Raw genomic sequence first — 13,183 nt, 5'->3', positions numbered from 1 at the left:
TATTTTAAAGACGGGGTTTCACCGTATTGGTCAGGCTAGTCTCAAACTCCTGACCTCAGGTGATCCACCCACCTCAGCCTCCCAAAGTACTGGGATTACAGGCGTGAACCACCACGCCCGCCACTGTGGCTGATTTTAAGCAACGATAAGTCAAGTAGCTCAAACATTTTTGAATATTTAACAATTTAAGCACTTACCATATATCAGGCTCCCAGTCAAGTGCTAGGGGAAGACTGAAAGAGGATTATGGACTATGCATGGTGGCTCATGCCTGTAATTCCAGCACTTTGGGAGACAGTGAGTCACTTGAGGTCAGGAGTTCGAGAGCAGCCTGGCCAACATGGCAAAACCCCGTCTCTACTAAAAATACAAAAATTAGCCAGGTGTGGTAGTGGGCACCTGTAATCCCAGCTACTTGGTAGGCTGAGGCATGAGAATCCCTTGAACCCAGTAGGTGGAGGTTGCAGTGAGCTGAGATTGTGCCACTATACTCCAACCTGGGTGACAGAGTAAAACTGTCTCAAAAAAAAAAAAAAAGAAAAGAAAAGAAAAAAAATGCCAGGTGAGGTGGCTTATGCCTATAATCCCAGCACTTTGGGAGGCTGACGTGGATGGATCACCTGAGGTCAGGAGTTAGAGACCAGCCTTGCCAACATGGTGAAACCCCGTCTCTACTAAAAATACAAAAATTAGCCTGGCATGGTGGCAGGCATCTGTAATCCCAGCTACTTGGGAGGCTAAGGCAGGAGAACTGCTTGAACCCATGAGGCAGAGGTTGCAGTGAGTCAAGATTGTGTCACTGCACTCCAGCCTGGGTGACAGGCGACAAGAGTGAAACTCCATCTCAAACAAACAAACAAAAAAATAGATTATGATCTAGTCCTTGTGTGCCTGGCAGCAGAAATACAGTAGGTGAGCTAAAAGAGGAACTAGAGGAAGGAAAATTAACCTTGGTAGGGTATAGGGAAAGGGGAGAATCAGAGAAGGTTCTCTGAAAGAACGGATCATAGCTAATAGAGGATAGGGAAAGGCCCCAAGGTGCAGAAGTGTATGAGACACTTGAGAATTTCAGGTTGCTCTCTTTGCACAAGATTATTGGCACAAAATGGAGAAGGAGGCCAGAAAAGGGGGTTGGGCCCATATGATCAAAGGTGCTGCATTTTTTTTTTTTTTGAGACGGAGTTTCGCTCGTTACCCAGGCTGGAGTGCAATGGCGCAATCTCGGCTCACCGCAACCTCCGCCTCCTGGGTTCAGGCAATTCTCCTGCCTCAGCCTCCTGAGTAGCTGGGATTACAGGCATGCGCCACCATGCCCAGCTAGTTTTTTGTATTTTTAGTAGAGACGGGGTTTCACCATGTTGACCAGGATGGTCTCGATCTCTTGACCTCGTGATCCACCCGTCTCGGCCTCCCAAAGTGCTGGGATTACAGGCTTGAGCCACCGCGTCCGGCCAGGTCTTGAACTTCTTAAGTGATCCACCTGTTTCAGCCTTCCAAAGTACTGGGCTTATAGGAGTGAGCCACCACACCCAGCCAGCTACTTACAGTTTTGTTTGTTTCTTTTTTCTTTCACCTTTGCGGTTTACTTACAGTTTTGGAGAAGCATCAGGCCCTAACTCTGGTGGCAGTGTGGAGACTAACTTGAGACAGAGACCTGCACAAGGGGTCATTGTAATGTTTCAAGCAGAACATAATAAGGGCTTCAATGAAGGCAATGCAGCAGAGATAGAGATGGGGCGGATCCAAGAAGTGTTAGGGGCGGAAGAATTGGTTGGATAATGGATTGACTGAGATGAGTGTTCGGAAGGATGGCTCGCTTGAAGATAATACCTAGGACTTTGGAAAATAATCACCCTTCCTCCTGTGGGAATGAATGGCTTCATCAGAAAAGAAAGGAGGCATTTCTAAGAGTCAGTGAAGTTTAGGACTTGGGAGCCCAACTGGTTATTTTCTTTGTATCTCACTAGTCACATTTGTGAGTCTGAAAGAGGGAAGGTCTAGACGTGACTGGAAGGCTGTCAGGATGTTTGATCACTGAATTTGGATTTATGGATCCTGATTCTGAGTAGTTACCCTATTGAAATGATGGCCTTTTGGTTTGGGATGGAGGGCATCTCACAAAATCGGGAAATAATGATTAACTGAGGAGTTTAGTGTATAAATACTAATTTCTACATGTAGCTTAAAAAGAGGAAGAGAAAGGGAAGAAAACAGCAGGTAAACCCGTGATCCCAGCCACTCTGAAGAGTAATAGGCACAATGCAGAATAAAGAACAGGGAAGCGGGAGGGGCCTAGTGATTCACACCAGAAAACAGCTGGAAGGAGGCCAGAAACAATACTGAGGTTTTAGATATCTACACACAAACACACACAGCATATGTAACAAACAGGGCAAACTGGGGATTGTAACACCAGGCAGTAAAACATGATCTCATTGAAACCTTGTGGGATAGGATCTGAGCCTGACATTCAGTTATGAAATTGAATGTATATGCTATTTGAAGAAGCATAGCTCTGAGGTGGGGAAGGAGACTGGTGTGTGTTGTAGGGAAACTAAGCAGAAGCTCATTGAAGAGCATAAAGATGAATATTTACAAAGAGATTTAATGTTAGAACATTAATGGCAGGGCATAATGGCTCACGCCTGTAATCCCAGCACTTTGGAAGGCAAAGGCAAGTAGATTATTTGAATCTAGGAGTTTGAGATCAGACTGGGCAACATGGCAAAACTCCGTCTGTACAAAAAAATTATAAACATTAGCCTGGCATGGTGGCACATGCCTGTAGTCTCAGCTACTGGGAGGCTGAGGTGGAAGGATCACAGAACTTGGGAAGGTCAAGGCTGCAGTGAACTGTGATTGTGCCACTGCACTCTAGCCCGGCAACAGAGCAAGACTTGTCTAAAGTAAAATAAAATAAAATAAAAAAGGAATTACTACATATCATTTAGCCAGAGAAAGAATAGGGAAAATATTAAATATAAAATTTGTATAAGACAGTCAAAGAAAATTCCTTGAAAATTTTAAATGAGAAATATAAGTGATTTCATAAATTTTCATATCAATTTTTGTACTTGAAATGGCCATGTATTATTAGCCAGGCATGGTGGCAGGCGCCTGTAATCTCAGCTACCCGGGAGGCTGAGGAAGAGAACTGTTTGAACCTGGGAGGTGGAGGTTGCAGTCAGCCAAGATCGCACCACTGCATTCCAGCCTGGGCAATAGAGCACGACTCTGTCTCAAAAAAAAAAAAAAAAAAACATGGCCATGTATAGTTCTTGACAAAGACTTTAATAAAATGACCTCTTTTTAATTTAATTTTATTTTTAAGTAAAAGAGACGGAGTCTCGCTATGTTGCCCAGGCTGGAGTGCAGTGGCTACTCACAGGCGCCATCCCACTACTGATCAGCACGGGAGTTTTGATCTGCTCCGTTTCTGACCTGGGCCAGTTCACCCCTCCTTAGGCAACCTGGTGGTCCCCTGTTCCCAGGAGGTCACCATATTGATGCCAAACTTAGTGCAGACACCTGATTGGCATACCGCACTACCGCCCCAAACTCCTGGACTCAAGAAATCCTCCAGCCTCAGCCTCCCGAGTAGATGGGACTACAGGCACGTGCAACCGCGCCTTGGGACCTCTTGAAATTCTCAATAGTCATCATCAATGAAAAATGGCTGGGTACAGAGGCTCAAGTCTATAATCCTAGCTCTTTGGGAGGCCAAGGCAGGTGCATCACATGAGCTCTGAAGTTCGAGACCAGCCTGGGCAACATGGCAAAATCCTGTCTCTACTAAAAATAGAAAAACATTAGTCAGGCATGGTAGCACTTCTCTGTAGTCCCAGCTACTCAGGAGTGTGAGGCAGGAGAATCACTTGAACCTGATTTGAACCTGAGAGGTGGAGGTTGCAGTGAGCAGAGATGGTGCCACTGCACTCCAGCCTGAGTAACAAAGTGAGATTCTGTCTCGAAAAATAAATAAATAAATAAATAAAATGTTTTTATAACTGTTAAAAATGTGAAACAATTGAAATATAGGAAATCTAACAATATTTCCTTTTTTCACTGATAAATGTAATGTTGAAATTCATGTGATAAGGCAAATAGATTTTTTTTTTTTTTTTTTTTTTTTTTTTTGAGATTTAGTCTTGCTCTGCTGCCCAGGCTGGAATGCAGTGGCATGATTTCAGCTCACCGAAACCTCTGTCTCTTGAGTTCAAGTGATTCTCCTGCCTCAGTCTCCCAAGTAGATGGTATTACACACATGCCCCACCACACCCTGCTAATTTTGTATTTTTAGTAGAGTCAGAGTTTCTCAATATTGATCAGGCTGATCTGGAACTCCCAACCTCAGGTGATCCGCCTGCCTTGGCCTCCCTAAGTGCTGAGATTACAGGTGTGAGCCACCTCACACCACCAGGTGGTCTATCTCTTTTGGAGCAAAGCTCCATCGGTATCTGGGGATACGAATGGAATTGTGTCCCCACCCCAACCAAATTTATATGTTGAAGTCCTAACTCCCAGTACCTCAAAATGTGACCTTATTTGGAAATAAGGTCTTTGTAGATATAATCAAGTTAAGATGAGGGAATACTGGGCTGGGGGACCCTAATCCAATGATGAGTGTCCTTATTAGAAGAGGGAAATTAAACAGAAATACACACAAAAAGGAAAAACAATGTGAAGAGACAGAGGGAGAAGATGGACATTTAGAAGGCAAGGAGAGAGGCCTGGAACACATCATCCCTTCACAGCCCTCAGAAGGGACAAGCCTTGCTGACACTATGAACTTGGACTTGTAGCCTCCAGAACAGTGAGACAATACATTAGTGTTATTAAGCCTTTCCATTTGTGGTCTTCGTTACAGCGGTCCAGGCAAGCTGATTACAAGGGGAATAAGATTCAACCCCTGAGAAGAGGAGGAGTACTGACTGGCAAGGTCCAGGCAGGATGTTAGAGTAGCAGCCGATCAGGGGCGTGAAACTGCACCCCAGGGGAGGAAGAAAAATGAAAAAGAGGCACCAAGACAACGCCTGGTAGGCTTTGGGCTAACTCAGTGATACGAAAGCGACACAGCTCAGGGGCTTTCCCAGGACCAGTCTCCCATCATCAAGTTAGGGCAGCAAGAACATAGGAAGGTCGGCTGCTGCTGTGGAGAGGGGCCCAGTGGCTGGGTGAGGCTGGTGTATGTTGAAGTCACTAGGTACCATGGTGGAGGGGGTGTAGATAAGAGGTAGTTATATGGAATAAGTTTGGCCGGGCGCGGTGGCTCAAGCCTGTAATCCCAGCACTTTGGGAGGCTGAGGCGGGTGGATCACGAGGTCGAGAGATCGAGACCGTCCTGGTCAACATGGTGAAACCCCGTCGCTACTAAAAATACAAAAAATTAGCTGGGCATGGTGGCTCGTGCCTATAATCCCAGCTACTCAGGAGGCTGAGGCAGGAGAATTGCCTGAGCCCAGGAGGCGGAGGTTGCATTGAGCCGAGATCGCGCCATTGCACTCCAGCCTGGGTAACAAGAGTGAAACTCCGTCTCAAAAAAAAAAAAAGTTTGAAAATTTTGGCTCAAAATTGCGAGGACTTTTATTTTTCTTTTCTTTTCCTCTCTTTTTTTCTTTTTTAAAAAAAACGCCCAAAGTCTCCAAGAAGTGACTTTTATTTTTCTTTATGAAAACACTTGAAACTTAAAATGTCATAGGAAATTTGGAAAATAGAAATAGAAAAAAAAAACTCCTATAATCTCACCATCTTAGCCAAATTGATCATGTATTTCCTTTGTCTTTCTTCATGTATGTATATTTTAAATAGCTGGATTTAGAAAGTGTACATATACTTTATTTTTGTTGTTTTGAGACGGAGTCTCACTCTGTCACCCAGGCTGGAGTACAGTGGCATGATCTCAGCTCACTGCAACCTCTGCCTCCTGGGTTCAAGCGATCCTCCTGCCTCAGCCTCCTGAATAGCTGGGATGATTACAGTCACATGCCCCATACCCAGCTAATTTTTGTATTTTTAGTAGAGGTGGGTTTTCGCCATGTTGCTCAGGCTGGTCTCATACCCCTGAGCTCAGGCAATCCACCCAACTCGGCCTCCCAAAGTGTTAGGATTAAAGTCTCCCAAAGTGCTAGGATTAAAGACATGAGCCACTGAGCTGGGCCAGAAAGTGAACATATACTTTGAATCCTGATTTTTAAAGAAATGAAATTACAAACATGTTCCCATTTTGCTACATGATTTCTCATATGTAGAAACTTTAATGGTTGTGTAAGTCTATGGAATAGATGAACCCTAAAGAATAATTCTTCTATGGTTGGATTTCTTTCTTTTCAGTATTCTCTTTAAGATTTCTTCCAGTACAGAGATTCTATGTTTGGCAAAGAGAAATGCAAGCCACCTCTCCAATTATCTTCTCTGTCTAATTCTTTTAAGGAGGGCCTTGTAAGATGCTCTGATGTGTTACATTTAGTCAGATGGATGTCTGTTTCCTCTGAGTATCACTTGCACAAAAATAATTTTAAGAAATTTCTGTAGGCTGGGCATAGTGGCTCACGCCTGTAATCCAAGCACTTTGGAGGCCAAGGTGGGCGGATCACCTGAGGTCGGAAGTTCAAGGCCAGCCTGACCAACATGGTGAAACCCCGTCTTTAAAAACACAAAAACAAAAAAAATTTTAAAAAAAATTCTGTATCGTTGCCTGTCCTGGATGATTTTTGTTCAAGTATACAGAAAAAATACAGGTATAGTCTTTATTCAGATTCTCCCAAAATGAATATTTTGCCTTACCCTAGTACAATGATCAAAATCAGGAAATTAAGTTTAAAATGTACTCTTATCAAATCTACAGTCCTGATTCAGATTTCAGCAACTGTCCCACTGTGTCCTTTTTGTGGCCCAGAATCTAACCAGGGACCCTAGGTTGCATTGGCTGTCATGTCTCCTCGGTCTCCTTTAATCTGGAACAGTCCCTCAATCTTTCCTTGTCTTTTCAAATCCTTGACACTTTTGAAAGGTACTAGTCCATTATTTGTAGAGTAGCCTGCATTTTGGATTGTCTCATATTTCCTCATGGAATTTTCATGCCACCGCGGTGATGTTAGGTTCTTCTCAGGATGTCTGTCTCAGAAGACATGTGATACAGGTCTGTCTCATTACAGGTAATGTTAACTTTAACCACCTGGTTAAGTGGGAATCCATCAGATTTCTCCACTGTCAGCTTAGAATTTTTTCCTTAGTAAGTATTCTAGGGACCTGCTTTGTGACTATGTAAAAATCTTGTTTCTTATCATGTGACTGCCTAGCTTTCACTGATGAGTCATTCCCGAACCAATTGTTATTGTGGTGTTTTCCAGATGGTAGTTTTCTAGTTTCATTATTTTATGTTGATTAGTTGTAACTTAACTTGACAAGCTTTAATCTAAATAGACCTAAATGATCCCTTTAGTTAAAGCAAAAGAAGAGAATAGCAATCTATCACTCATTCTGTGCTGTTCCTGTTAAGAAAACACACAGAAAGCTCCGAAGGTGAGCCTCCCGGCACACGCACTGAGATGAATGACACCTTCGTGTATCTGCATCAATGCATGACTTTCTGTTTTCCTCAGCAAGCTATAGACCATTCTGCCAAGGAATCAGTTCTACAGAGGAGAAAAATTAAAACCTGAGATAAGATACACTGTCTCAGATCAGATAAGGGCACAGCTAGAACTAGTTCCCACTGCCCAGAGATTTTTAATTCTTATCTGGGACCCCTCTAAAAATTATATTATTTTCTATAATACAGATAACATGATATGTCTTCAAGAAAAGACATTTGCTTTTACAATTATTATCATTTTTAATTTTTATTTTTTAGAGACAGGGTCTTGCTCTGTTGCCCAGGCTGGAGTGCAGTGGTGCAATTGTAGCTCACTGTAACCTTGAACTCCTGGGCTCAAGTGATCCGTCGGCCTCAGCCTCCCCAGTATATGGGACTATAGGCACAAGCCACCATACTTGCTCGCTCTTTCTTTCTTTCTTTTTTTTTTTTTTGAGACGGAGTTTCGCTCTTGTTAACCAGGCTGAAGTGCAATGGCGCGATCTCGGCTCACCGCAACCTCCACCTCCTGGGTTCAGGCAATTCTCCTGCCTCAGCCTCCTGAGTAGCTGGGATTACAGGCACACACCACCATGCCCAGCTAATTTTTTGTATTTTTAGTAGAGATGGGGTTTCACCATGTTGACCAGGATGCTCTTGATCTCTTGACCTCGTGATCCACCCACCTCGGCCTCCTAAAGTGCTGGGATTACAGGCTTGAGACACTGCGCCTGGCACTTGCTCGCTCTTTCTTGTTATTTTTTATTTCATCTTTTCCCCTTCATTTGGTATATTTGCTCTTAAATAAAATCATTAAGATTACCATTTGTTTGAGTAATTATTATGTACTTTTCGCCCCTTGTAATCCAATCTATTATTTGCAAACAATAATAGTTATTTACATAGAAGCTTCTTGCAGACATAAATTACAAAAATTATCTTTACCTCAAGTTGAAATCTTAACAACTTTATTTATTTATTTATTCTCAGGAGAGAGCTGGAGTAAACAACAACTTTAAATTCTGAACACAGAATCTTCCATTTATCCAGAATAATGATGAGGTTCTGGTTAATTGAACATTCTCTTTTTTCTTTTTTTCTTTTTTTTTTTTTTTTTTTGAGAAAAAGAATAAAGAAGAGGAAGAAAGAGAAAGAAGAAGAGGGAGAGAGGATGGGGGTATTGCTTTGCTGCCCGGGCTAGAATGCAGTCTAAATATGGGTATGCCTATAATTGTCCTTAATAATGGAGACATGAAAGAAAATGAGGGAAGAGAGTAACAAACAAGGAGCCAACCAACATTTCGTTTAAACTTCTAAGTTGATATGATGTGGTACTGATAAGAATGTATATTTTGTGTAAAGTAGAGAGTTCTATAAATGTTAATTACGTTTACTTGTTCCAGATCTGAGTTCAAGTCCTGGATATCGTTGTTAATTTTCTGTCTCATTGATCTGTCTAATATTAATGTTGAAGTCTCACACTATTATTGTGTGGGAGTCTAAGTCTCTTTATAAGTCTTGTATGTCTGGGTATTCCTGTATTGGGTGCGTGTATATTTAGGACCTTTAGCTCTTCTTGTTGTTGCATTGATTCTTTTATCATTATATAATGTCCTTCTTTGCTTCTTTTGATCTTTGTTGCTTTAAATACTATTTTATCAGAGGCAAAATTTGTAACTTCTGCTTTTTATTTATTTATTTTTGCTCTCTGGTTGGTTGGTAAGTCTCTCTCCATCCTTTGTTTTGAGTCTTTGTGTATCCTTGAATGTGAGATGGGTCTGGATGCAGCATACAGTTTTAGTTTTTTGTCCAAATTGCCTGTCTTTGAATTGAAGAATTTAGTCAATTTAAATTTAGAATTAATAATGATATATGTGAGTTTAATACTGTCGTTTAATATTAGCTGGCTATTTTGCCCATTAGTTGATGTAAATTCTTCATTGTATTGATGTTCTTTACTTTTTGGTATTTTTTAGAAAGGCTGATACTGTTTGTTCCTTTCTATGTGTAGTGGTTCTTTCAGAAGCTCTTGTAAAGCAGGCCTGGTGGTGATGAAATCTCTGAGTGCTTGCTTGTTCGCAAAAAACTTTATTTTACCTTCACTTATGAAGCTTAGTTTGGCTGGCTGTGAAATTCTGGGTTGAAAGTTCTTTTCTTTAAGAATGTTGAATATTGGTCCCCACTCTCTTCTGGCTTGTAGGGTTTCTGCTGAGAGATCTGCTGTGAGTCTAATAGGCTTCCCTTTGTGGGTAACCTGACCTTTCTCTCTGGCTGCCCTTAGTATTTTCTCCTTCATTTCAACCCTGGTGAATCTGACGATTATGTGCCTTGGAGTTGCTCTTCTTGAGGAATATCTTTGTGGTGTTCTCTGTATTACCTGGAGTTGAATATTATCCTGCCTTACTAAGTTGGGAAAATTTTCCTGAATAATATTCTGAAGCGTATTTTCCAGCTTGGATTCATTCTCTTCGTCACATTCAGGTACACCTATCAAGCGTAGATTAGGTCTTTTCACATAGTCCCATATTTCTTGGAGACTTTGCTCATTCCTTTTTATCCTTTTTTCTCTAATCTTGTCTTCTTGTTTTATTTCATTGAGTTGGTCTTCGACCTCTGATATCCTTTCTTCTGCTTGATCAATTCGGCTGTTAAAACTTGTGCATACTTCACGTAGTTCTCGTATTGTGTTTTTCAGTTCCATCAATTCACTTATTTTCCTCTTTAAATTTTGTATTCTTGTTGACATTTCGTCAAACCTTTTTTCAAAGTTCTTAGTTTCTTTAGATTGTGTTTGAACAAGTTCTTTTAATTCACAGAAGTTTCTTATTATCCACGTTTTGAAGCCTGCTTCTGTAATTGGAACCCACTCGTTCTCCATCAAGCCTTGTTTTATTGCTGATGAGGAACTGGGATCCCCTGCTGAGGGAGAGGCGTTCTGATCTTGGGTATTCTCAGCCTTTTTTTTGGCTGTTTTCTTCCCTTCGTTGTAGATTTATCCATCTGTGGTCTTTATAATTACTGTCTTTGTACTTGGGTTTCTGAGTGGACGTCCAACTTATTGATTCTCAGCGCCGAAATCTGAGCAACCCACTGCGCCAGCGGCGTTAAGATTGATGGTGCTTTTCTGACTCTGCACCAAGAACCGATGCTCCGAGGCGCCGGCAAAACCGCCTCACAAGAGTCGCGCTGGCGACCCGTGGGGCTCCTCCGCTGGGAATCTCCTGGTGCTTGAGCAACAAGAATTCATGGGAAGGTGTGGCGTCCTCTCGTTCTTTGCGTTTTCAGTGGGAGCTACAATCCCGAGCTGCTAGTGATCAGCCATCTTGGATCTCTCTCCTAATTGAACATTCTCATATATGGCAGGATCTCCACTCTTCAAAGAATCCCAACACAAAACTGGAGAAAAGTATTTACCTTAAAATTGGACAATGTCTCACAGCAATATGAACAGCAACTCTAATTGCACAGTCCCATTTAAAAACACTGTTGATCTGTTGATCAGCGTTTTTTTTGTTTTTTTTTTTTTCTAAATTCATCTCTTACATTATCTTGTTTTCTTGTCATTTATCTTTTCTTTCTTTCTTTTTTTTTTTTTGAGACAGAGTTTCACTCTTGTTACCCAGGCTGGAGTGCAATGGCACGATCTCGGCTCACCGCAACCTCCGCCTCCTGGGTTCAGGCAATTCTCCTGCCTCAGCCTCCTGAGTAGCTGGGATTACAGGCACACACCACCATGCCCAGCTAATTTTTTGTATTTTTAGTAGAGACGGGGTTTCAACATGTTGACCAGGATGGTCTCGATCTCTTGACCTCGTGATCCACCCACCTCGGCCTCCCAAAGTGCTGGGATTACAGTCTTGAGCCACCGTGCCCGGCTCTTTTTTTTTTTTTGAGATGGAGTTTCATTCTGTCACCCAGGCTGGAGTACAGTGACATGATCTCAGCTCACTGCAACTTCCACCTCCCAGGTTCAAGTGATTCTTGTGCCTCAGCCTCCTGAATAGCTGGGACCACAGGTGTGCGCCACCACGCCCCGATAATTTTTGTATTTTTAGTAGATACAGGGTTTGACCAGGTTGGCCAGGCTGGTCTCCCATCAAGTGATCCATCTCAAGTGATCCACCCACCTTAAGTGATCCACCCACCTTGGCTTCCCAAAGTGCTGGGATTATAGGAGTGAGCTACCACACCCAGCCTGCTTTGTTTTCTTTTTAAGTCATTTGTGTTTTCAGTGTTTAACTCCATGCCTGGCACAAAGTAGGCACTGGATAAGTATTTGCTGACAGACCTGCTGACCCACTGACAGACAGACTGACTGTCTCACCCAGGGCGAGGACCCAGCCTGGGCCTTTCTAAATTCATGGATTTTTTTTTTTTTTTAAAATTTCGAATAACAATACACACTCAGAAACTTGTAAAATAGAGAAAGTCACATATACAAAAAAGAGAAAATAAAGTTCTCCATTACCTTACTGGCCATAGAGATGATTACGCCATAAAGATGAGCGTTTTCCCATTCGTTAAATACTCTTCAAAGACATGTGTGTGTGTTTTTTTTTTTTTTTTTTTTTACAGGGTTTCACTATTTTGGCCAGGATGGTCTTAATCTCTTGACCTCGTGATCCACCTGTCTCAGGCTTCCAAAGTGCTGGGATTACAGGCATGAGCCACCGCGCCCAGCCCCAAAGACATGTTTTTAATGGCAATAGAACGACCCGTTGTGTAGGTGTGCTGTAATTAACCATTCTTACGTTTCGGAACATCTACATTCTTCATGAATCAGCTAGGGATAGGAGTGCCCACCAGTAGTCCCAGATACTTGGGAGGCTGAAGTGGGAGGATTGCTTGAGCCCAGGAGGTTGAGGCTGCAATGAGCTGAGATTGCACCACTGCACTCCGCCTGGGTGACAGAGCAAGATCTGTTTCAAACAAAAACAAAATATAAAATCATGTTACTTAAAAGGAATCAGTCAAAAAAGTCGCTTTAAAAAGGGTAGCATTCATTTCTACTTTGAGGTATCTGTGTTTCATTTTGAAACAAAAACTTTATTTTCAACAATAATATTCAATAAAAGCCAACACTTTGGCTTTCTATTTTTAAATTTTTATTATTATATATTATATATTATTTTATATATATATTACATAATATAATATAATATAATTATATTACATAATAAATTATGTAATATAATAATTATATTATTATTTTCAACAATAATATTCAATAAAAGCCAACAATGGCAAAAATTATTTGCCATTTTTACAAAGAATATTCCATTCTGGGAGATGTCTTTTTCTGCTGTGTATTTTTTTTTTTTTTAGACGGAATTTCGCTCTTGTTACCCAGGCTGGAGTGCAATGGCGTGATCTCGGCTCACCGCAACCTCCGCCTCCTGGGTTCAAGCAATTCTCCTGCCTCAGCCTCCTGAGTAGCTGGGATTACAGGCACGCGCCACCATGCCCAGCTAATTTTTTGTATTTTTAGTAGAGACGGGGTTTCACCATGTTGACCAGGTTCGTCTCGATCTCTCGACCTTGTGATCCACCCCCCTCGGCCTCCCAAAGTGCTGGGATTACAGGCTTGAGCCACCGCGCCCGGCTCTGCTG

The sequence above is a fragment of the Saimiri boliviensis genome, chromosome 13, assembly GCF_048565385.1.
Source record: "Saimiri boliviensis isolate mSaiBol1 chromosome 13, mSaiBol1.pri, whole genome shotgun sequence".
NCBI classification, from domain to species: Eukaryota; Metazoa; Chordata; class Mammalia; order Primates; family Cebidae; genus Saimiri; species Saimiri boliviensis.
The sequence above is the reverse complement of the archived record's forward strand: the minus strand, read 5'-3'. Positions refer to the sequence as shown.